Source organism: Tiliqua scincoides, chromosome 4 (genome assembly GCF_035046505.1).
Source record: "Tiliqua scincoides isolate rTilSci1 chromosome 4, rTilSci1.hap2, whole genome shotgun sequence".
NCBI classification, from domain to species: domain Eukaryota; kingdom Metazoa; phylum Chordata; class Lepidosauria; order Squamata; family Scincidae; genus Tiliqua; species Tiliqua scincoides.
Genome location: NC_089824.1, coordinates 88,395,323 through 88,420,426, shown reverse-complemented (window position 1 = coordinate 88,420,426; position 25,104 = coordinate 88,395,323). Strand labels below are relative to the sequence as shown.

The following is a 25,104-nucleotide window of genomic DNA, read 5'->3' as shown; positions in this document are numbered from 1 at the left end:
ACCAAAAGCAAGGATATGTTTTGTAAGGTCATAAAAATCTTACAAAACTGAGCTCCCCAGTTTGGCTCAGTGCTTCTCGAAACACCGCAAATGCATTTTTATTTTAAAATATGTGACATTTTCAAGCTTTTGTGATGATTGACGAGAGCCAGCTATTTTTAAGTCTTTGTGCAAAAGAACTATTTCTTACTTTATGTGAATTGTTGCTTACTCTATGTATGGAAGCCAGTTTTCTGGGCAGGGGGTGGGGTATGTGGCTTGTTTGCAACCAGAAATGTGCACATGCTCAGAGGCGCACCTGACATACTTGTTTTTAGGGTCCTAGGTCACTTTGCCCTTGCAATTTCTGCCTTTTCAGCATATGAGACAGAGAATAAGGATATGAACATGACTTATAGCCTATGAACAAGAATTTCTAAAACCAGAAAGAAAAGAAAATGCAAAGCCACACTTTCTAGTGTTAGCACAACATAAATCTATTAGAATGAACATAGGCATATTGGTACTACTGCATACATCCTGTATACACAGAGCCCTTGCTGCTGTTGATATGGTTAGGTTGAGGTTTGCAAAAGGCCTCGCATTAATCATGTGTTCCCTGTCTTGCTTCCTACACACTTGCCTCTGTATAAACAAATTTTGAGATTGAAGCAATAAAGGAGGGTCATTACATATAGTTAGTTAATGATGTCAGTCTTTAATTTAAGACTTGGATGTATTATGATTCATTTCCAATAGGAACATTCCAACCATTTCTCCTTCTAGGATCATGCAATGCTAGAGTTGGAAGGGACCTTTGAGATCAATTAGCTCAGCTGTTTACAACCATAAATATATATAAAAAAAAAATACAAAAGCAAAACAGTGAAAATAATTATTTAATTTACCCTTAATTATTTAATTTACCCTTTCTTAAATAGAAGGAATCTAAAAATACAAACTAGTTGCTTCATAAATTATGTGTTGACTTGTGTGCTCATAAAGGTACAAAAATATATTTAATAGGCGACAGTATATGACACATGGATGAAGGTGATCTGAAGAAAGCAGAATATACTAACACTGGGTTTCAAGAGAAAATGGATTAAAGGACTTGCCTGTTAAACTTTTGCCACAGTTCCAGGGTGTTTATTTTAAAACTTCCAATTTCACAGCCATATGTTTCAAGGATATGGAATAATAAAGAGGTTAGCATGAAGCAAAAAAGATTTAGGGCCCAATCCTATGGACTTCTAGTGCCAGTGCTGAGTTCCAGCGCTGGCACTGGGTGTCACAAATGTGCCATAAGGCACATCCCTGCCACCCAGAAGGGAGGGAGTTTTGGAGCTGGCCCAGCGCCAGTCAGACGCTACTCAGAACAAGGGAAGAGCTCTAGGCTGCAGTAAGGATTTTTGGGGTGGGAGGAGACATTCTGGGGCAGGGGATGAATGGGGGCAGGTGGGGGGTGGGACTGGCAGAGCCCTGCTCTGTGGTATCCTATCCTCTGTGTCAGGCTGAAAATTTTGACCTGGAGATTCTCAAGTCTGCGCTGGCAAAATAGCTGGTGCAGACGTGAGAAACCCCATTGTGGGGCTTGGGGGAAGGGAAAAAAGTCCCCTTCTCCTGAGAAGACCTCCTGCGGCCCCGGTAGTGCTGCTGAATACAGCAGCAGCCATTATCGCACCACTGCACCTGGTACGGCCTCAGGGGATAGGATTGAGCTGCACATCCCCAATCCTAAATCGTGGACTGTGCAACTTTCTTTATGGCTGCATGAAAGCCAGATTGCTGTCATATGCTGCTGGGCTGCTGACACCAATGGCAAGAGGTATTGTAGGGTTCTATAGGAAAAGGTTGGCAGCGGGAGCAGGAAGTGGTTGGTGAGGTCAAATAATGGGGTATGGAACAATGGGATAATTATCTGCCATTTTTCTGCCTGCCTTGCCCCCAGCTGTCCTCAGACCCTACATGAGCTATATAGCTGGCATAGATCTAAGGAGACCATAGGCAACCATAGGCAGTTGGAGGGTAAGTAAAAAGAAAGTTCAGAAAAATGTTTTAAAAGCATACAGTAAAAAAGTCCAGTAACTTACCCTGCACATGCCTGATCTCATCTGATCTCAGAAGCTAAGCAGGGTCAGGCCTGGTTAGTACTTAGATGGGAGACTGCCTGGGAATACCGGGTGCTATAGGCTTATACCATGGTCTTTCGAGACAGAAGGTTGCCAACCAAAATATTTTTACTCACATCCTGTCCAATTGTGTGCCCCCCCCCCACCCTAGCATACAGTGCAGTCTCCATTGGAAAAACAGCATACTATAATTGTATTGGGGGATTGTATTTGGCAGTGTGTTTGGCAGTCATGAATAACTTCAGCATCTACTGTAAATCTACACAGAACCTCTGATATTAGGATGTCAAGTTTCTTTCATGTGTAAGTTGCCATATAATTTCACGAAAAGTATTTTTTCAAATGAATTTGAGGGTTTCTCATCAAGAGAAACAATTAATAATAATAATAATAATAATAATTAATAATAATACAGGTATTTCTATATCGCCTTTCTTGGTCCTCAGATTTCTCCTTAGATTTTATTCAAGGCGGTTTACATAGGCAGGCAATTTAAATCCCCGTAGGGATTTTTACAATTTGAAAGAAGGTTTCTATCTTTCAAGAAACCACAACATTCAGATGTTTCTTTCTTGATCTGGTCTTGATATGATCTTGATCAGAATTTCTTGATTCTGGCCTCCATCCTCCGATGCTCAGAGCAGATGGAATAGCTCGGCTCAGCTTATCAGCTGCTTCAAGTTCGCACGGTACCGATGGCCTTGGACTGGCGACCTTCGGATGTTATCTTCAGGCAAATGCAGGCTCAACCCTCTAGACCAGACCTCCTGCCTTAAAATTTAGACCTCCTCCTTTCCTTAAAATTTAAACATTTTAAGGGAAGACTTTTTTTCTAAGACTAACAAAATTTATTTGGGTAAATTTACCCTAACAAACATACAACATGGGAATCACGGACCACATCAATACAGGTTGTCAGTTAAGCCATTTCCGTTCAATGGTGCATATATGCAACAGAGACCAAATGTGTACAACTGTGGGCTGGGCAAAAATAGGTTAAACTGTACATCAGCCTCTTGTTGGTACTCCATATCTTGCTGGAATCTAGGGTTAAGAAACTTGACACACTGGGTAAAAAGGATACCACCTTAGACCAGCATTTCTCAAACTGTGGGGACCCACTAGGTGAGTTGCGAGCCAATTTCAGGTGGGTCTCCATTCATTTCAATATTTTATTTTTAATATATTAGACTACCATGGTACGTAACTGCAATTGAGAAAATGTTACAGATGTGTACTTTGAACAGGCTACTATGTATATGCTTTTAATGACAGTAAATGGGACTTACTCGTGGGTAAGTGTGGGTAGGATTACAGCCTAGGATTGTTAAAAATTCCCCTGCTTGATGACAATTCTGGTCATGACATCACTTTCAGTGGGTCCTGACAGATTCTCAAAGTGGGTCCTGGTGCTAAAAGTTTGATAACCACTGCCTTAGACTAAAAGTCCTTCCAAATTTTATATATGCACCCAAGTCAGTTTTTGATAAGCGAAATACCAGGCATGCCCTTCTCCAATGGGTCTGTAGTGATATGGCTTCATCCCCATTGAGGCTATGTTATGAAATGTGAAATTCTATTATGAAACAAAGTTGAGTAACAGAATGCTATATATTGTGTTGCCTTAAAAAAAAGACGACTATCACAGTAATACCTTTGTAACACAGGAGATTCGTGTCAGAAAGTCGAGTGTTGGCCAAAACAGGACTACAGAAAACATTGTTTATCTAATGGGCAGGAAATGGCAGGTGATTGGCTCAGAATGCTCTGGTTCCATTTCCTAGAATACCTGTCAATCATACTGGGACAAAGCACTATAACAGATCACTGCTAAAGATAGAAAGTATTAAGTATAAAAGTATAAAATAGTATAAAGTATAAAAGTATAGTAAAATAATAATAATTTATAATAGTAAGTAAAATAATAACTTATAATAGTAAAAAGTATAAAAGTAGAAAGTATTATAGGGGAGGCCATACTACATACAAGGTTTGTTGCCTTCATGCCTTGCTTGTGACATTCATGGAGACATCCAGCAGGCAGAACTGAATGCAAGCAGTCAGGGCAATCAACTCTGGGCTGATCTAGCATACTTATATTTTTAAGCTTATGATATAAATCAGGTGTGTCCAAAATTTTTGGCAGGAGGGCTACATTGTCTCTCTGACACTGTGTTGGGGGCCGGGGGAAAAAACGAATTAATTTACATTTAAAATTTGAATAAATTTACATTAGTTTACATGAGTGAATATATTAAAGATGAACTTCTATGAATGAATGAAGGTCTTGCAATAGCTCAAGTCCTATAAAAGGCCCTGCACAAAGCAAGGCTGGCCTTTCTTTTGCTGCCGCTACTGCATTACAGACGTGAAACAACAAGCAGCGGAGGGAGCCCTTATCCCACAGCTCATGCGTGAGGTCAAACAGTCGCCCTCATACTGAGAGCAGTTGCGTCTGGCCAGTGTGGGCTCCAACAAATCTCCAGAGGGCCAGAGGCTCATTGGAGACTGGGGGCTCCCTGAGGGCCACATTGGGAGTCCTTGAGGGCCGCAAGTGGCCCCAGGGCCGGGGTTTGGGCACACCTGATATAAATGAACAAGTTTTTAATGGAACTTTCCATTGCCTTTGAACGTATGTGCTCTCCTGCCCTTCCGACAATCAGAAATGCATCTCTTCTGTTGGGTAGTTGATCTTGATTTGAAACCCTGGAAAGAGAGAGATATGAAAGATCAAGAGTGTCAGCTACAGGCCATGCTTAAATATTTCCAGTTACTGGTTGAATGAACAACAGAGAGAGTGCATCCCCTCTTCAGCTCTTTTCCAGAATGTAGCTTCCTTTTTCATTCAATTGAATGTGCTCTATTGAGCTGTATTTAACAAGGCAAGAGAGTATAATCCGGAAATACTTGTGAAACAGGGCAAATTTCATCCCCAGACCCTGGCTCCAGGGATGCTTTGCACGTTTCCACAAGATTTTCAACCTTCTCATAAAACAGTGCTGGACCCGAATTCTGGAAATGTTGCATTTCAAGGGCACCTTGATTTGCAACCTTCAGAATGGAAAAAGAGAACCCGCTTCCTCATTTTGAAACTTGATGAAAAACTTCCCTGAGGCCTCTGCCCATAATTGTAAGAATACAGATGGCAGCATCCATTTAGAAGTGATAGCACAAACTCAGCATATTTATAATCTCCTCTATTATTTAAAGATTTAATTTAGCTAATGTCTTAACTAGTCGTACATCAAGGGGCTTCAGATATTCATCATTTATTTTTACATGTTACCTGGCAGAAATGGGAGCCTGATGAAGCTATGTTAGCAACACTTAAATTTGTATATAATTGATATGGCTGCTATAAAACCCTCAAACCAAGGTGATTTCATAGAATAATTTAGTGACTGAGTTTTACAGCGTGCTGTATGATCTCCTGTGGCAGACGCAGGCCACGGCAGAAATCAACCCATTCACATATTCTAGAAATGCTACTTCCCACATAAAGGAAAGTTGTTAGAACTATGGAAAATAGACTTCAGTTCCCATGTCCTTCAATAAATGTTTCTAACTACAGTTCTTATCCCCCAGAATGTAAAAGCATGCAGCAAAAGTGTCCAGCAAGCCTTGCCCAGACCACGGCTGTGTTCCTGAATACCTGCCTCATACACTCCCAATAGATAGCAGAGAAATCTTGCACAGGGAGTGGAGCGCTGAGAGTTCGATAGTGACAATCTGAAAAAATTTTAAGGCTGTGAGAGTTCAGCAGTGTCAATTTGAAGGCTGCCCCATACATTCCTGTATGCATTTGGCGTTAATGTCTAAAGAGGGCTCCTGAGTAGCTGAGAAGCGCCTAATATCCTTTGTGTCAGGTGACTCTCAGCACTTAACCAGGAACTTCAAAAAAAGATGGCAGATGTTTGAATCCAAATCCAGAAAAGGAGATCTCCTTGTGAAACACTCTGTATGTAGTTAATGTGGATGCTGGTGCTCAGCTGGATGTGTGTCCCCAACACCACAAGCAGCATCAAGACCCCACTGAATGTGTGGATGTGTAGTGTGGGGGGAACTGATAGGAGCAGCAAGCAATGAGCTGTGTGGAGGGCAGCTGCTTGCAAAAACACACAGCAGTCAGTCAGTCACCAAGCAGTAGCTCTGCCTGCACGCAGCAGCTTACAAGTCAGTCAGCCTTCTTTCTCTCTGCTAACTACAGAGCCTGTACAAAATTAACAATTGACACAATGGTTCTGTGCATGCTCTGGACTAAATTTGCTCAGATGGATTTATTTATTTATTTATTGTAACCAATTCCTCCCCCAAAATGTTAATATATAAATACGGATAATAAAAATAAAACCAGCATACAAAACACATCTAACCCACACTACCTGCAACATAAAGTGACCAAGGTTAGTTGAGATTGAGAGAGTCCCCCTATCCCCCAATAGTCTTTTTGCACATCCACGTGCAAAGAGGAAGTGTGGCTGGCTCAGGTTCCCTTAAGAGCATTCAGGCCCTGCCCCACTCCAGCTTCCCACCAATCCTCCACAGCGGGGTGGGAAGGCTGTCCCTAGGCTGGCCAGACAACCCCGATCCTGGACTTGGCAGCTCACGATCGGCAGAATATCTGCCATGACAAAGAGCTATTACAGTCCGTCCCTTACTTCTTCTGCCTGCAAAACCGATCTGATCATCCTGTTTCTTCAAACTAGCATCTTGATGACTGCCCTATCCCACACGCTTCATATCCCATGCTATACATCTCTGGCTTTTTCTTCCTATTATAGTGAGTGTCTTTATCATAAGCACCTCACCAGAACAGCAACATCCCAACTATTGGGGAAGTGTAATTTTTATTTTGTTGGCATTTTGTTACTTGTATTCCATTCACTAAAATTAACAAAATATCATTTGTTGAGTTACTCATGCCATTTATTTCATTACAAAAGGTGGACATTATTGTTATCCCGTTTGATTTTGTAGCAGGGAATTTACCTTGCAGCATGGCAGGGTGGTGTGCTCTCCCCCACTTTAACCATTTTGTTTTGAAAAGCCACAGTGCAGCAGTGGCATAGCTAAGGCATCTGGCACCCCGTGACATGCCACTCTGAGTGACCAACTGCTTTCTTTCACTTTTTTTCTTGAAAAATGGGGGGGGGAGTGAGAAAAGCACAACTCATCCAGCAAATCAGTAACCAACAAAAAAAAAAGTGGCCAACTTGATGATGCTCACATAACTAAATAGGAGTTCTAGAATTAGGTATTTATTTATTTATTTATTTATTTATTAATTATTATTATTATTATTATTATTATTATTATTATTATTATTATTATTATTATTATTATGAGTATTTATGTATCACTTTTCAACAAAAAAAAGTTCACAAAACGTTTTACAGAGAAAATCATGTAACTAACAGCCCAATCCTGAGCTGCCTGCGGCACCCAGGTCCGATGGCTCCATGCGGTGCTACTGCGGTAGGCTCCTCGGGAGAAGGGGATGTTTTTCCCCCTCCCCAGGTAAGGGAAACAGCCCCGCAATGGGGTTACTCACTTTAGCAGCGACCTTTTGGTTGCCACTAAAGTGAAGGCGCTCGTGTAGGGCGAGCAGCCCTACCCCCCCTACCCGAGCACCTTGGATCCTGTGGAGCTCAGCTCCGCAGATCCACCTCTCCCCAGCCACGCCTCCCCATGCCCCCAGCCACGCCTCCCCCATGCCCCTGGCCACACCCCCACAGCCCGGGAGACTGCTGAGCCACGGAACCCAGGCACCTGCCGCATGCCAGCCCAGCTCTGGCCAGCGCTGGGCTAGCTCCAGTGGGAGCCCAGTGGTAAGCCCCGCAAATGTGCCTTATGGCACGTTTGTGACTGTGGTCCACCACGGACCACAGGATTGGGCTCTAAATGGCTCCCTGTCCCAGAAGGGCTCATTACCTAAAAAGATGCAGAAGAACACCAGCAAACAGCCACTAGAAAAGTCACTGTGCTGAGGTGAAGAGGGACAGTTATTTTCCCCCTGCTGAATATAAGAGGAGTACCACTTGAAAAAGTGCTTCTTTACCCAGTTAGCAAAGGCAATGGTTACAGGTAAGGCTCCCAAGGTTCCATGCAAACTAAATGTCATTCATTCATTCATTTTGTAAACGGTCCCAAGTGGGTCTCATTTGGAACCGTTTTTCATTCATCCTGAAAGAAATGCTCGCCTTTAATAGCTATAGATATTTGAAAACATGAAGATTTGTAACCAAAGGCTCATTAATTAATTCTGTCATAATGCAACAATAGTCAACACTTAAGGAGGCATTATTTCCCTGCTGGTTCTCGTTTTTGCACAAATTATTATGTCTAATTCTCATTATATATTCTTCGTTTAATTTTTACCAGGAAAAATATCCTCATGTGCCATTTCTCAAGAGTGCATTATTACCAAGAAATCATTTTGATAATAATTTTAAAGGGATGGAGTCGCCTATTATAAACTCTTGATTAATTAGGTATTAAAAATTAATTTGATTCTCTTTGATTTGAAATGCAGGATAAATAAATAGATTCGCTGGGAAGATGCAACTTCTCATTTTCTAGTGGAGCACCGGTGCTAGCATTGCATGGACCACAGGGCAGCGGAGAGGTAGGGGGTGTGGGGGGAGGTGGGGAGGAGGTGTTCCAGGGTGGGGAAGGCGGAGGGAGGGTGGAGAGGAGGTGTGCCAGGGTGAGGGAGCCCTCCATCGGATCCTGAGCCTCTGTGTCGGGCTGTCTGCCCAACACAGGGCCCCTAAGTTCTATGCCAACCCTTGGGTCATCTAAGAATCGAGTAGCCCCATGGCTGCTGAACTGTGCCATTGACCACTGTGCAGGGTGCCAGGACATGAAGGAGATTTCCCCCATGTATGCATATTAAGAGATGTCAGAAAAGCACATGCAATAACTGTCAGTCTGCCTGCAACCCTGTAAACACTTACCTGGGAGTAAGTCCCATTGAACACAATGGGACGTACTTCTGAGTAGACATACAGAAGCTTGTGCAGTCCATTTGTTACCAACTTTAAATACTTGTGATTGAAACAATCATGTAAGATCCCTGTTTTCTCCACCTTTATCCCCTCCCCCCTTGTGTCAATACCCACATTACAAGTCTCTTGGGTCAAGGACCTGCATTTTCACATAATGCAACGCACCCTGTATATTGATGGTGCAATATAAATAATCATAAAGTAGCAGTAGTAGTAGCTTTAGTACTTCCAGAGGAATACGGTGAAATCCAACGAGGATCAATATGGATCTTCAAAATGGACATTAAGTTGGTGTAAAGGGAAGAAGGCTGAGAACTTGCTCAAGATGATTCTTTTTGAGTCTCATTGTCAAATAACCGACTAATAAATCCTGGTGCTGAACTCTGATTTTCAAAGCACAGAGAAAGATGTTCAAAACAATGTGTATAACTCAGTGTTAGAACACAGTCCAATAGGTTTTCCATTGCAGGAGTTAGATGTCAAACTAAAATTGGTATGTTTGAGACTTCACAGTGGCATGACATGACAAAGCCTCGTTATAGGAGAATCATGGTCTGAAACTATCTATTTCAAGGTTTCCAGCTGCTATACTTATTGCCATGAAGTCATCCATAAAGCAGTATCATTTTACTTGGGCTACTGGCTGCATAGTGTTGTATCAGCATGAACGGAGCCACTTTCTCACAAAGAAAATAATTCCACTTCCCACCACTGAAAGATGACATCACCTCGGGGTTGCTCACTTCATGACATCAGCATTCTTGGTGTAGATATAGATATTTTCACCTATTTTTCATTAGTTTTGGACACTTCTGGACCCCCCCCCCCCGAACCTCTGTGCCAATGGGGGGGGAGAAAGGAGCTTTCGATCCAAGCCAGTGGTCTCCAAACTGGAAACTGCTGTGTCCTAAAAAACCCCTTCCTGTCCCAAGTGGCACTTACATTTCTTTTAAGCTGATCTGGGTACAGGATGCCCAATGGTAAATGCTGCCCCCCCCCCGAGTGGGGGGGGGGATTTTTCCAAACCCTGCATCTGGCCAGGGTTTGGAGAGTTCTGATCTAAGCAAAAGGCAGAGGAATTGAAGGTTGCTGCAGAGGGTTGCAGTTTGAGTATCCCTTATTTGGACTGCTTGGGGTGGGAAGGTGTCTGGATTTTTGGATTTGTCTGGATTTCAGAATAACTGCATAAATATAATGAGAAATGGTTTCTCTTGCTCTTTTCTCTTTACTTATGCGAGCGTCTTCTAGCCTCTCTGACATTTTTTCAACAAATTCTGTGCAGGTACATACTATAGAGCACAGAAGAGAACTAACTGACTGTGCCAGCACTGTACACTGGAATAAGCACATGTGTTTACACTACAGAAATTTTTTTAAAGCCTTGAACAACAATGTCTGAATTTCAGAATAGTCCAGATTTCAGATGCCCGGGTAAGGGGTAATATACCTATATGAGTGACTCTGAGTCTCTGCCTTGCTGCTCCATGCTCTGGCCACAGACTTTCTTTGTCTTAATTCACCTTTGCTTTGCTCCACCTCCAAACTGGTTTTAGCTACTTGTATCCATAGTCCCAACAATAAAATTCACAGGTAGCCTCCCGGGGGGGGGGGTCCTGGAGGCTTTCAGCATCCCCCATGACCCTCCGCATGGCTGCAATGAGCTCCATTTCAATCTTGGAGCTCACTTCCAGATTGCATGAAGTAAGCTCTGAGATCAGAATGGAGCTTGTTGCAGCTGCACAGAGGGTCGTGGAGGCTGCAGCAAGTCTCCAGAACCCTCTGGGAGGCTGCAGCGCACCCCAGGTGTGTGGGGATGTCCAAGGGTCCCCACAGCATAGTGATTGCTGTGGCACAGTTGGGGACCCATTCCTGGGCTACTCCCCTTAAGGGCAAATGGCCCAGGTTTTGTTCCCAATAGTGGGTCATGACCCTCACTTTGAGAACCACTGGTCTAGGCTGTATGATTGCAGCTGGGGGCTCACATTACTCAATGCGTCTCATAAAAGAAAATCTGTTAATATGTAAAACTTTGTTTCAGGAAGATGGCTTCTTGCGTAACCCTCTTCCCAATACTGAGTTTTCTACATGCATGCAAATTTATTTATTTATTTTTAAATTTATAGTATATTTTTAATTATAAAAACATTATAAAATTCTATAGTTGTTTCAAGTCATGACTTAACAGAAAAGGGTTTCTTAAAAATATATATAGCGTTAAGGGTTGGAATTTGATTCTTCAGTTTTGAGCCTTGGAACAACTTGCTTCAGTGCCCCAAGAGCTCTGCAGCAGCATCTCTGTTTTACTTTAGTGTTCAAGAATCATTCCTATTCGAGGCATATTGAAAAAACTCTCATTAACTACTTTTTCTCCTGTGTGTCTGCAGACTACCCTTGTGCAATGGAATCATCCCATTGCTCAATGACTAAGCAATGTTTTCAGTATACCAATTTCATCCAAGTTCTGCAAGTAAATTAAAAACAAAACAAAAAAAACTTACCGTAGATTGCATTTCAGCCTAAACCAATGACATAATTGTTTTTGAGGATCAGGCTGTTTTGCTGTATAATCAGCAGTAAATAATAATAATAATAATTGAACGTTGGACAGCTTAGCCACGTTCGTAGAAATATATTAAAGGAATTATTTGTCAGATGCAAAATTTTACATCTCCAAAGACAGAAACACAGAATAATGCAGTGACAAGTAGGTCTTTTTTTCTGTCAAGTCTGTCATTCCTTATATTCTACTGTGACTCAGTCAGGATAAAAAATACCCTAGATCCAATTGCCTCTTCTGATAACAACGAGAAATCAGTCAGGTAGCAGATGACAAAAGGAAATTCAAAGACCAAAAATATAGAAGAGTCTCTTTGCAGAATCACAGGCACACTTAATCCACTGCTGATTCTTAAGACCGTCCAACAAATGTATCCTTGAGACAAGTGAATTCCTGGTGCCAATTCTCTTTTGAAGACTCTTAATGACTTGTGCCCAGAGTATCTTCTCCATTATGGATCTTGCTGACCATTACTTCACAGGAGGCTTTGCTCTTAGGATGGATCAATGCTAGAAGCCCAAGTGGCACATATCCATTCAAAGGCCACACCTGTGCTCTGCTAACCCCAGAGTCAGTGTGGACCTGATGCTGCCAGTGCTCACCACCACCCGATAAGCAAGGACCCATACTGCTTAGTGGCTTATCGAGGGGACTCTTTTTCTCCAAATGCCATTTTGCAATTCCTGGATATCCACTGATTCTGCATTGGGGACTGGGGCATACAAGATTATTATTTAAAAAAAAAAAAGCACCAGAGGAAAAAAGAGGATTGCTTTTGCTGCCTGCTCTCCATTGGCTCCTGTTCTCAATAAACTCCTCTATGGGGCTCTGGGCCCTTAGCTGGCATACTAAGATGCAGTGGGAAGCAGCAATAGCAATGCCATTTAGCCAATTCCACTGGTGTTTCTACCCACTATTACCTTGTAAACCAGCCAGAAGTCAACATCCCAATGGGGAAACTTGACATGGTGGGAAGCAGGTGACAAGAGTGGGCAAGACTTTTGCACCATCACCTTCATCTCGAGCAGTGGTGATGAAAGGGGTCTGTCATGCAACCACTGCTTAGTTCCTGGGCACCATGGTGTGTGTGTGTGTGTGTGTGTGTGTGTGTGTGTGTGAGATAGCTAGTGTCTACCCATGCTTCTAAAGCATGAGAAGATGCCCCATTAAGGGACCCTTGAAGGGTTTTTGTCCCAGGGCCTCAAAATCTGAAGCCAATAGTGACTAGGAGTGGAACCTACTCAGTGCTGTCACTTACAGCACAATCCTATACATATCTACGCAGAAGTAAGTCTCATTGTGTTCAATGAGGAAAGTGTGGATAGGATTGCAGCCTTAGGTGAGTAACTCACACACCTGAGGGCCCTATTCATATGGCCTTCATATTGCAGCTCTATTCTCTCCCCAAAAGTAATGTCAGAAGCCTTGAGCCAAATAAGAGAGGACCCATTTGCATCCTTTCCCATGCCAGTGACAAGTCTCCCAGAAACTGGGGCAGCCATGCCATGGAGAGGGAGCTACAATATGTGTGCTTTTCCAATGGCCTGGGGCTTCTTAGATCCATGCAGGGAAGAGCTGTGCTGCCATAGCTTCCATGCCATGAAAAGTGACCCTGAGAGGTACAGCCAGCAGCCTTTAAGCTGGCTTACCAAGGCTTTTGTTTTCAGATAAGCTTTTGACTTTGTCTTGTTCATTTTGACTTCCCCTGCTGTGGTTTATGAGAGCTGTTTCCCTGCGTTGCCTTTCTTTTAACAAACGGCTGTATATTTTTACCTGTTTTTATTGCAATTTTATGGTGTGCTTTTCTCAAATGGCAGGTCCCACCTCCACCCCCAGTTGCCATATGGTGGACACCTTTTGAAACAGCTCTTGAAGGCGGGTTTACTCTTCAGTGTAGAAAAAAGTCTAGGCATGTCAGGGTCAGTGCCAGCATCGACTGGGTCCTGGGGCAGAGCCCAATTCTGGGACCAGTTTCCTCTATGCACACAACACTCCACCACCCCACCCAATTCAGCTATTCTCCTTGGCTAACCTCATCTAGCCTGCGACTGCAGCAGCCATGAGGTGGATCAGTGGACCCTTGGATATTTGCCGTGGTAGGCCCACTCTCTGATGCCTCTGCTGAGTCATACCAAATCCTTGGGTCATACCCAAACCTCTAGGGGGTTTGGGGGGGTGCGGGCCACACTGGGTGACGCGCAAGGGGGGGTGACGCGCACTGGGGAGATGATGCGCTAAAATTGTGGTTTTTAGGAGCAATGCCATCATGCCATACGCCGTTGGATGTGGAATTTCTGGCGCAATGCAATGCAAAAAACCAGAGTGAAATAGCTCATTTCCTTCAAAAGTTATGGCCAAAAAAACAGAAACCAACAAATGCATGGAACCCTATGGAAAGTGAAACCATGCTGTATCGCGCGTTTATTCGCGAGTAGGTGAACTTGCCTTGGTTGGCAACCTTCAGTCTCGAAAGACTATGGTGTAAGCCTACAGCACCTGGTATTCCCAGGCAGCCTCCCATCCAAGTACTAACCAGGCCTAACCCTGCTTAGCTTCTGAGATCAGACAAGATCGGGCACGTGCAGGGTAACAGTTGCCCTAGTGCGTCAGAAAGGGCAGACTGAGAGGAATCCAATGACACCAGAATGGTCCCTACCCAATGAATGCAGCCCCCCAAAAACACCCAAGAAGAAGGTCCCTCCCTCCCAGCTGCATTGAGCCCTATGGAAAGCAAAACTAAGCCATGCGGCTGCGTTTACTCGTGAGTAGGCGGACTTGCCTTAGTCCGTCGGAAAGGGCAGGCTAATAGGAATCCAACAACGTCAGAATAGTCCTGATCCAATGAATGCAGCCCCCCAAAAACACCCAAGAAGGAGGTCCCTCCCTCCCAGCTGTGAATGTATTGAGCCCTATGGAAAGTGAAAATAAGCCACATGCTCGCGTTTACTGTTGAGTAGGCAGATGAGCCTTGGCTGGTGGTCAGGCCAGGCAAAGGGGAATGTGAGGGCACCAGAATGGTCCTGATCCAATGGAACTGGAGCGCAAAAAATGCTCCAGAAGGCAGCCTCCCCCCCCCCCCACTAAAAAGGACAAAAAAAGAGGCTTGAACTGGTAAGGGGAATGTTTTCTATTTTGCACTGGGAAAGCCAGGTGGGTCTTTATCTTGATATGCTTGAAATAGAAGAACTTTAAACTGGGCACTGGGAAGGGCTGAAAATCTCAGATTCTTTATGGGGCATGTTATTGCAGGCAGACTACAGAGAAAAGTCACTTGGTGGAACAGGACTGGCTCCCCCTTATTTAATTATTTCTTTTCTTTTAATTTAATTATTTATAATTATTTTAATTTGCTTGATGATGTCACTTCTGGCCATGACATCACTTCCAATGGGACCTGGACTGATTTTCATTTTAAAAAGTGGGTCCCGGTGATAAAAGTTTGAGAACTGCTGCAATAAGGTGTTGCAATTGAATGATCTGACACATTCATCTGGCACAGTTATCATTGTGGCCTCATCCTGGTAGGCAGCAAGAGCTACTGCACTGTGCTTCCTGTTTTCCTTATGTCCAAAACAGGAGGTTATACATTGCCCCTGTTGGGAGAGGGGGAAGTAGCTGAGTAATCAATGAATGCCCTATGTTAAAGATATAGCCCAGGCTAGTTGTTATCAATAAAAACATACAGAAATGGAGATTTGGTTAAGGTTTCAAAAGAAATACAGTACTTACTGTTCATAGTTGATTGCATACATCTCCTAATTTGATCAAAGGCCCCGATCAAACAACAGGAACAGATCACCCTACAAACAGTAGGAACAGATAACCCTAGAGTTGTCCCCTTTGTGTGAAAGTCTAGTGAGGATTGGCCTTGGGCATGGAGCCCTGGCAGGGCACATCCTTCTCCTTTAGTGTCTGGAAAGGAAGACAGAACGTGAGAAGGAGGGGAGGATGCAAATAGTTGAGGACTACCAGCCCAATCCTATCCACACTTTCCTGGGAGTAAGCCTCATTGACTCTACTCTGATGGGCTGCAGCCTTCCAGGGTCCACGCTGAATACTGCTCACCAGCCACATATTGTAGCCTGTCAGGTGGTTGACAATCCTTGGGTCTGGCGGGCACCACAACAGGAAGGTTGTGGAACCCTGAACCACTCAGAAATGACTGGTGGGCTGCTTTCAGCTTGTTGGGTCTCTAGTGATATACTGCAGTTCTCTTTTAGGAACAGTTTGGAAACACAGGGACATGATATACAAATTGCTTTAGATTAGTTATTTCTCTCCTGAAGTCACTGACCCTGTTTTATATAATGCATGCCTTTCTCTGGTATCCTATTCTATTTGTGTGCAGGACCTTTGAGAAGCAGCTACATGAACAATGGAATGTTTCATTCTTTTCATGAGCATATATTCAGCAGCACTGTTAGCTTTGGTTCACAAACCCTCCTGATGAGGCTGTATGAGAAGCCTCTGCACTTATCCATTCTTTCGGAGGAAACGGGAAAATGGGTGAGTCAGAATGATACATGGAGCCTTGTCTCTGCCAGAACTGATCTTTCATTTGTCTGCTGCTGAAAAATGTGCTCCATCCCAGTTTACTTTGATATTTGTTAGACAGAAGGAAAGCTTCACCTTCTTAGGAGCCACATTCAGTAATCACAGAAGTACATCTTAGCTCTATTTTTATGTCCCCTGATGTCAAGACATCCTGCCTGTTGTTTTCCCATGGGGTAAAAAAGTACAGCCCTCAGAAAATTCCTACCAAAAAAGCCTTTTGGAGGCTTAATGAAAAGGAGAATGAAACACTTTCTCTACTGGGGAGTACAAATCTGAGTTATCAAAATACATGTCACAGAATTTTAGAGCGGCCAAAATATCCACAAAGTTCCCCTAGAAAAACCAGTGAACTTAAGAAAAATAGCAGGGAATCTTGGAAACCTTTTGTAAAAGCTTTTTTAAAATAGGAGAACAAGAACTTCAATGTATATGATTTTAATGATATTAATTTATTGTGAATCATGAATGATATGGATATTATAAGTGTTGTTTGAATTGTGAAGATTGAAGTGCTCTACAGAGGCCTGAATGAAATGTCACAGTTCAACTTGTGGCTGCCTTAAAAAAATGACACCCAAGTCTTCTTTTTAGAACTGAGCACCCACAGCTGGGCAGGGTGCGCTAGCTGGGAATGGACTGAGCAGACTGCTCATAGAGGGTTGGATAGGACATTTTTGCTGCCATCCTCATTGGCCATTGGATAGTAGTTTTTTTGCCTACCCCATACTGACATGGGAGGGGGAATGGAGCAGTTATTATTTAGAGTGAGAATAAGGTTTAGTTGGTTGGTCACTTGGCATCAGACATGCGGGATAGGGTAGGCAGAGTTATATTTCAGTGTCCAATCTGACACAGCAGGGTCGGGAGGAGGAGCCAGGACTGCTCCAGTGATGCCTGACCAGCTCAACGAGGCTGGCTAGCAAGCTCCACTGACCAAACTGGCTAGGCCTGGCAAGGTGTGTCCTATAGGCCTAGCAGTTTCGCTGCCTTGACCCTTAGAGGGAAACATGGAAAGGCAAGCTCAATAATTCATTGAGTGATGCCTGGAATTGGGTGGATGCCCTATGTGATGGGGGGGGGCACAGACAGCCAGGACCATTGCCCTCACTTCATACCCCACACTTGGGAGGGTTTTGGGTTTGCCCTCACAGTTAGCCCTGCTGCAGAATTATTGTTTAATTTTAATAAAAGTGACCCATTTAAATACAAGACATAGTCTGTTGTCATTATTTGATGGGTGCTGGGGTCAAACAGGGTGACTCTATCACCTAGTGACCATTTTACATTTTCTCCTAAACAGTCTTAAAGGACCCCAGTAAGCCAATCCCATTCCAGTGATATGCATCTTGATATGTCAAATTACCAATGTGCTATTCTGCAAAAACTTCTTATTGTTGGAGGTGTTTGTTTCCAGTGGGTACGATAGGATTACAGCCTAAGGGCCTAATCCTATCCAACTTTCTAGCACTGATGCAACCATGCCAATGAAGCATACACTGCATCCCATGATGGGAGGACAATCATGGAAGCTTTTTCAAGGTAAGGGAACATTTGTTCCCTTATCTTGGGACTGCATTGTGGTTGCATCAGAGCTGGAAAGTGGGCTAGGATTTGGTTCTTAGTCTTAATGAGAACGAAGGGTTTACTTCTGAGTAAAATAAATAACATTTTCAAGCACCTCTACTTATTGTCTATCTCCCAGTCCTAGGGCTTACAGACCTCTACAGGCCTGTGGGTGATCAGTCCAGAAATCTAACTTGCAGAATCTTTAGAAGGAGAATACAAAGACTAGACTTAAATGCATGCAAAGTGCTTTATTTATCTAAACAACAGGATGATATCTGCTGATATAAATGGTCCTACAAAGATGCAAATGTTGCTCTGTTGTCACATGTGACAGAACTTCTGGTGGAAATGAGGTGGATATGAATGCTTATCACAGGTAAGCATGCCTTTCAGCTCTGACACTCTCTCTCTTTCTTTCTCTAATATCTAGTGACATCTTAGTATCTCCTACACCCTGCCAGTGAGGAGGAGATGGGGTGGAAAAATATACAGTATTGTGATGTCAAGACATGAGGTAAGTTGTCCGGAATGTTACAGAAGGGAAATGGGAACTATTTAGCTGTGGTTATAGCTTCAACTGCATGTGTGTTGAAGTCTTTTAGATCCACTCTGGATGACCAGGATAGAAACCAGTTGGGTGCCTACCATTGGGTTTGATGGGGCAAATGCCCCAGGTACTGGCCACGAGGACCCTGCGGAAGTCTCTCTGAGGCTCCTGATGGGGGCGGAAACTGTGCTTCCGGTTTGCTGGAAGCACGGTTTATAGCACCGGAGAACCTCACAGAGGTTTCTCTGGTGTGGGCTGCGGTCGCGCAAGGCTCAGTGAGCCTCTGGTGAGTAAGGGGGGCAGATATCTGCACGGGAGCTTGGCAATAGCCTGCTGGGGGTACCATTACAGAGCTTTGCCCCGGGTGTGGGGCTGCAGAGGTCCACTGCTGCTAGAAACCCCCTCCCTTTCATCTGGTTTTCTACATACATGAGCTTTGATGAAAGAATTTAACCACTGGAGATTTTACCTGCTGCCTGAAATGATACTAGGGGTGACAACCCTACAGGATTGGCCTGGCATCTCCTGTAACCAGCATCAGTCTCTAGGACAGCATTTCTCAACGTTTGTCCTCCGGCGTAGTGCTTTGCATGGTCCACCTATAGGAAGTACCACTGGAAGTAACTGGCGATGACCTCATCACAGGTTGCTTCCAGGTTGGGAGGGCAGGTGCAACATGACAAATATTAGTAAGAGGCTCAGGGTGAATGGGAGGGTTTTTTCAAGCTTGCTTTGGAGTTTTGTCTGATGAGCCAAGCCTCCAATCACTGCTTGTTGCATTGTATTGCTAGTCTAATTGCTGGGCATGTACCACCAGTCACCATCTCAAGTACCACCAGTGGTACCTGTACCACTAGTTGATAAACACTGCTCTAGAAGATCACTGAAAGCAATCCTGGAGGGCCTATCATGTTGAAGAAGAAAACACTGTGTAATACAAAATTTGTTTATGTTGAATTTTTAATGTTTCTTATATAAGACAGAAGTGCTGATTCCAATGGTAATTTAATTTTTTTATCATCCATACTTTTTTTAGTTATATTGATTTTTGTGTTTGTAGCTATATTATTTCATAATACATTATAATACCCATCATATAATACAAGTGTACAGCAAATTGTGGCTAAACTATTGGTACTATGCCAAAAATAGTGGCAATTTTAAAAAAAATCCTTGCACCAAAATCAATAAAGAAACATCAAAATATTCAGATAAACATGAAATTGTGTCAAATTTCTCTCACCCCCGCTAGCTATGCCACTGCTCTGAACAACATTAGTGAGGTCTCTGAAAGATCAGAGAAAGATGCAGTATAGATACATATATTCCTTTCCAATGCTTAAGCAAATTTTGATTCTCATTCCTCACCTTGGAACTAGTGGATACAATGATTTATTTTCCTTAGGACCTGCTGACCATGGCTATAAAAAACTAAGAGCATATGAGATAAAGTGAGAGAGCCTTCATTACCAACATAGTCACAGTACACAAACAGTCTTCTATGTCCTTTTTAAAAAAATGGTTCTGTAGTTTAAGACCAGTGTGCAATGACAGTATCCCAAGGCAAAGTTAAGGGTCATTAACATGAGCAAATCAAAGGGATTACCATTATCACAGCAGCAGCACATCAAGAAGATTATGACTGTTATAAACAGGAGCTCAGGGCTTGTTTGGTTTAATATATAATTCTCAAAGAGCCTGCCTTATCTGGAAGAATCAGTTCATGCCTCCCCGTAACATTTAGTGTCCAATGAAATGGAAATATTGGGTGGCAGAACAGAAGCTTAGACAGCCCATTTTTTGATGTGTCCCCAGACATTCCATAAGTTTGCACCTTAAGGATATCATGTGACCACACACATTTCCCCAGCAATGCAAGTGATTAGGAGCTTTTTGTGCTCCAAGCCTTATATGGCATACTACGCGTAAAAGAGAACTAAACCCTGCTGACATCCAACCCCAAGGCAAAATGCTTAACGGGCATCAAACAGAAAGAATGGTCCAGGCATTGCAGCTTTGCCTGGTTTGCAATGATGAACTTAGAATGTTCACACATTCTTGAATACTGAGGTCTCATGCCAGGCTATGTGATCAGAATGTGGTGTACTACTGGGCTGTACCCATTCAGACTGCAAGCAAGGAATAGAATATTTGGATGCTCCCCCAAGTTAAAAAAAAAAAAATTAAAAAACCACCTTCCTGCATGCAGAAAATTAGCAAATTGTACCTATACAGGCATCACCCAGTATCTGCAGAGGACAGGTTCCTGCTGCTTCCACAGATACCAGAAACTGCGGATTGCAGTGAGTCCCACGTCACGCTCATAACTTGCCTCTCTTCCTTTGCCAAGACTTTGCAGGATTCAGGTTTTTCCTTTGCAAACCAGACACTTTGCAAACCAGACACTGAGAATACTAGAACTGTAGAATAGCAGCCCAATCCTATGCATGTCTACTCAGAAGTAAGTCCCATTAGAGTTAATGGGGCTTACTCCCGGGAAAGTGTGGATAGGATTGGGCTGTTACACTACAGGAGATGACAGAGAGAACACTAACAGGACGTGGACAGTAGAGGACGCCGACAGAGAATGCTAGTCTTCACTTCCTGTTCTCTCTGTTGCCTCCTAGGCTGTATTATATTGGGTTCTTCTGCTGCAGCTGTCTCTGTGGGGAAAAGTGTTTCCACTGAAGAGTGAATTCATTCAGTAGTGTATTATGTTTGCATTGAAGGCCTTTCTCTGCTCATGTCTGGGCTATGTAATGATCTTGCAGATCATTTGGCCATTGCCCACATACCCCCCAAAAAGAAGAGACAAGGACTTGGAATTATAAATGGGCCACAGTTTCATTAAACATAAGCTGCCATGAATCCTAACTATTCAACCACTCGTCCCCCTTCCTTTCAATGCAAATTCCTATCTTGGAGAAAAGGGTTTGGCTCCTCTGCCAAACCTTATCCTCCTCTGCTCCCTTCTTTCTCCAGGGGATCTCAAGCTGGCTCCAAGCTGCAAATCATCTCAGTATATCTTCAGCCCTTAATAGATTCAGGCCTGATCAGGGTTGCATCACTCACCTTGTCAATCAACCTTTGAGGTGACTTTGCACCCACCACTCAGTGGGACTCATCCAACATTCCCTAACAGCTTCTGGTGATTGCGATCCCTTTCACCAATCCTTAGGGTGCTCACCAAACTCCCTGCTCTTAACGCTTCTCCTTCACTGAACCTACCAAACTGACTCTACAGCATCATATCTGTTCCAGCAGTCCCAGGTAGGCAAAAATCTTCATCCCCATAAGAGGTCCAAAATATCCCTGCTGGGCCTCCAAAAGTCACCAGCCTCCATTGAGGTATTCCTTACAGAGACTACAATCCTGTGAGTCTGTTTGCCTTCATTTCTTTCTGATAGGGTAAAAGAAAAAAGGGGGGAGCCCAGTGCTGCATAGTCTAAACACTTTACTGCCTTTGCCAATAAAAGGGGAAAGAAAGGAGCGCCCTGCTTCTCTTGGGGTAAGTAAAGAGCATTTTATGGTGTGTGGAAGGTTATAGGAAAAGTGCTTGAGGGATGCAAAGTCATTTGCTGAGGTTCAAAATCATTCAATAAATGATTCATTTTGGTCAAATTTTTTTCCTGATTTTTTGGATTAAAAAATTGGATCATTCTTTAATCATGTCAATGTGAACCTCAGCCTGCTAATTTATCTCAACTTGGGGGACTTTCTACATGCAAAAAAGGTATTCTGCCATAGAGCTACAACCCTTCCATCAGTGCCTGCATGTTTTCTAGTTCAAGAGTTCCTAAGACTGAGGGCCCGACTTTCCAGCACCAATTCAGCTGCAATGCAGCCCCAAGGTAAGGGAACAAATATTCCCTTACCTTGAGGAGGCTTGCTTGACTGTCCCCCTGCTGCAAGATGCAGTGCACACCCCATTGATATGGCTGCATCAGTGCTAGAAAGTTGCTTAGGATTGGGCCCTGGGCCATTTTTTAAAAATTCTGTCCAGTACAAGACAGCAGCGGACCTCCCCAGCCCTGCGCACCAGGGCCAAGGTCCATGATAGCACCCCCCTGGGCTATCACCACAGCCCCTGCACAAAAATCCAAACCCCCCCCCCACTCACCTGAGGCTCACAGAGCCTCACACGACCCAGAAACGTGTCGGGGAAACCTCTTTGAGGTTCCCGACACTATAAACTGTGCTTCTGGGAAACCAGAAGCACAGTTTCCATCCCCGTTAGGAGCCTCAGAGACGCTTCCTCAGGGCCCTAGCACCTTGCACCTGGAACTTTTGCCCCATCAGACCTTATGGTAGGTCTGCAGCTGGTAGAAGAACATATCCTTTGTACACATACATGGTAAAATTGGATGTCATTGTAGTCACAGTGTCCATTTCCCTAAATAAGTTGCAGATGTTAAAAAAAAAAAATGGAGGAGGAAAGCAAATTAATCAGATAAATTGTGTGAGAAAGTAGTTAGCAAACTCTGGTTATGAAAGAACAGCTGATGAATCTCAAGCAGATTCTTTAGTAGCAATAAAGCCCACATTGTTATACCACAATGGTTGCAATAGTTCAAAGACTCCTAGGAGATTGGTAAAGAAAAATAAAGAGCAGTGAAAGGGAAAGAACAAAAGGATGTTTTTGCAATATCATATTCTATGGGAGACCATGTGGATTTTTACTTTCTTATTCATTAGTCATTTGACATTGCTGAGTGTTTTATTAAATGTGAATCTATTGCCCAATATTTTGTACAGAGAACCATAATTCTCCATTGTAGGCCTAGTTTCTACTTAGTTGCCAACTCTGACAAAAGCTTCTCCTGGAGATTTCACTGTGTAACAAAATTTGACACAATTTCATGTTTATCTGAATATTTTGATGTTTCTTTATCGGTTTTGGTGCAAGGATTTTAAAAAAATGGCACTATTTTTGGCATAGCACCAATAGTTTAGCCACAATTTGCTGTACACTTGTATTATATGATGGGTATTATAATGTATTATCCAATAATATAGCTCAGTGTTGGTACCAGTAACAGTACATTGGGAGGGTGGGATCACTTAGCGGTTGATCCATAAAGGACTTGTTTTAATCCCTGATATCTCCAGACGGGGTGGGGAGAGGCCCACTCCCTGGAACCCTGGACAACCACTTCCAGTCAATGTAGAGCGCTATGCACATCAGTTATAACCTAGGAACTCTTATTATGCTTTGCCTGTTGAATCACAACCCAAGTGACAACCCAAGTGACATCTCTCTTGTGCCACAAAGTGTAAAAGAGATCCTCATTCAGCCCAAAGTAGGTGTTTCCAAGGCCCAATCCTGTCCTCCCCTCTACCCACCCCCCACTAGTGCCACTGTGCCAAAAAGGTATGTTCTGTATCCAGCAGGGTAGGGTGGTGGATCAGGAGGCTTCAGAAGGAAAAGAGGATTTAAAACCCCTTACAATTCTCTAAGCCCCCCGCCCTGCAATGGGTCTCCTCAGACCTGCACTAGCAATTTTGCTGGCACAAGGTCCAGGGAGAGAAAGGGATTGGGCAGGAGGATAGGATCCGGTGTGCACCATCACTGGCATACCCACCCCCTCCTGCAGCCTCCCTGCCCCTGTTACTCCCCCTCCCCACCCAGATTTCCCTGCCCCATCCCCCATTCTGCCCTCCCCCCATCTCCCGCCTTCCGCACTGGTGTACATGCTCTAGCAGGCAGCCAGCACGGTGACAACATGCACAGGAGGGCTCTGGTCTTTCCGCTGGTGCTTGAGCAGTGTGTGCTGCCTCACAGCAGTTAGCAGGGCAGCCCAAGAGGATTGGGCTGGTAGTCTCATAGATTTTAAAAGGCAAGTAAAGCATGTGCTTTGCTGTCCCCCTCTGAATTCAATGGACTTAGGATTGCTTATCTTTATTACTTGAGATGTGCCTACTGGAATATAAACCCCATGGCTACCTGGGCCTCTACTCTCCTGAGCCCTTGTTTGAAGTAAAAAATTTATAGGGGTTAATTTCACATTGCTCAAGAGCGGCTTGTGGAATTATACACCTCCTTAACTGAAAGATGTTTCAAACAATGGCGGAAAAACCTTGCTTATTTCAGCTCGAGATGTGACGATTCACATTTAATCCAACAAGGATGCAAAATTGGCTAGAGTCTGCCAGTTTGCACAGGTGCAGATGTGTTTGATCATATGGTATATTTACTGACAGCCAAAGGCACAACTCCAAATTGGAGACCCAGATGCCTGGCTCTTTGCTGCCTTCTTCACTGTCTGAGATGGAACAGAATATGCTCTCTCTTTTTCACTCTCTCTGAACTAAAAGGTCATTCTATTTTATCATACCAAATGTGCAAGGAAAGAGTTGATGGCTTCAGATTGTCAGAGCTAATGTTCCTTTAAAACAAAATATTCATATTTTATGCTTGGTTTATCTACACCCGAGACTCTGAGATTAATCCCCCCCCCCCATATTTCTAGCAAGAGATCTCTTCCCTCCAGCAAAACTCCTTTCCTTCCTCATGTTTCCCCTTTCCTTGATCTCTGGTGGCTTTTGCATCTATTATGGCACTCTGCACGAAACAAGCTAATGTCAATTCCCACTCTTTTATCTTCATTTTTAATTAAATTCACTTGTTTTGTTAGTAGCAGTATAAAAATCTGTCTGTCGCAGTTTATTAAAATCTTGCATTATGAATATGTATTTTAGATAGGAACTGTTTCAATATTTTTATAGATAAATTGCTCTAAGTTTAAAAAACACACACACACA

The 25,104-nt window shown here is 43.4% G+C and overlaps 1 pseudogene; it reads left to right on the top strand.

Annotated features, from left to right (window-relative positions):
- Positions 1-2,059: 2,059 nt before the first annotated feature.
- Positions 2,060-2,174, top strand: LOC136650739 (5S ribosomal RNA; annotated as a pseudogene).
- Positions 2,175-25,104: the final 22,930 nt, after the last annotated feature.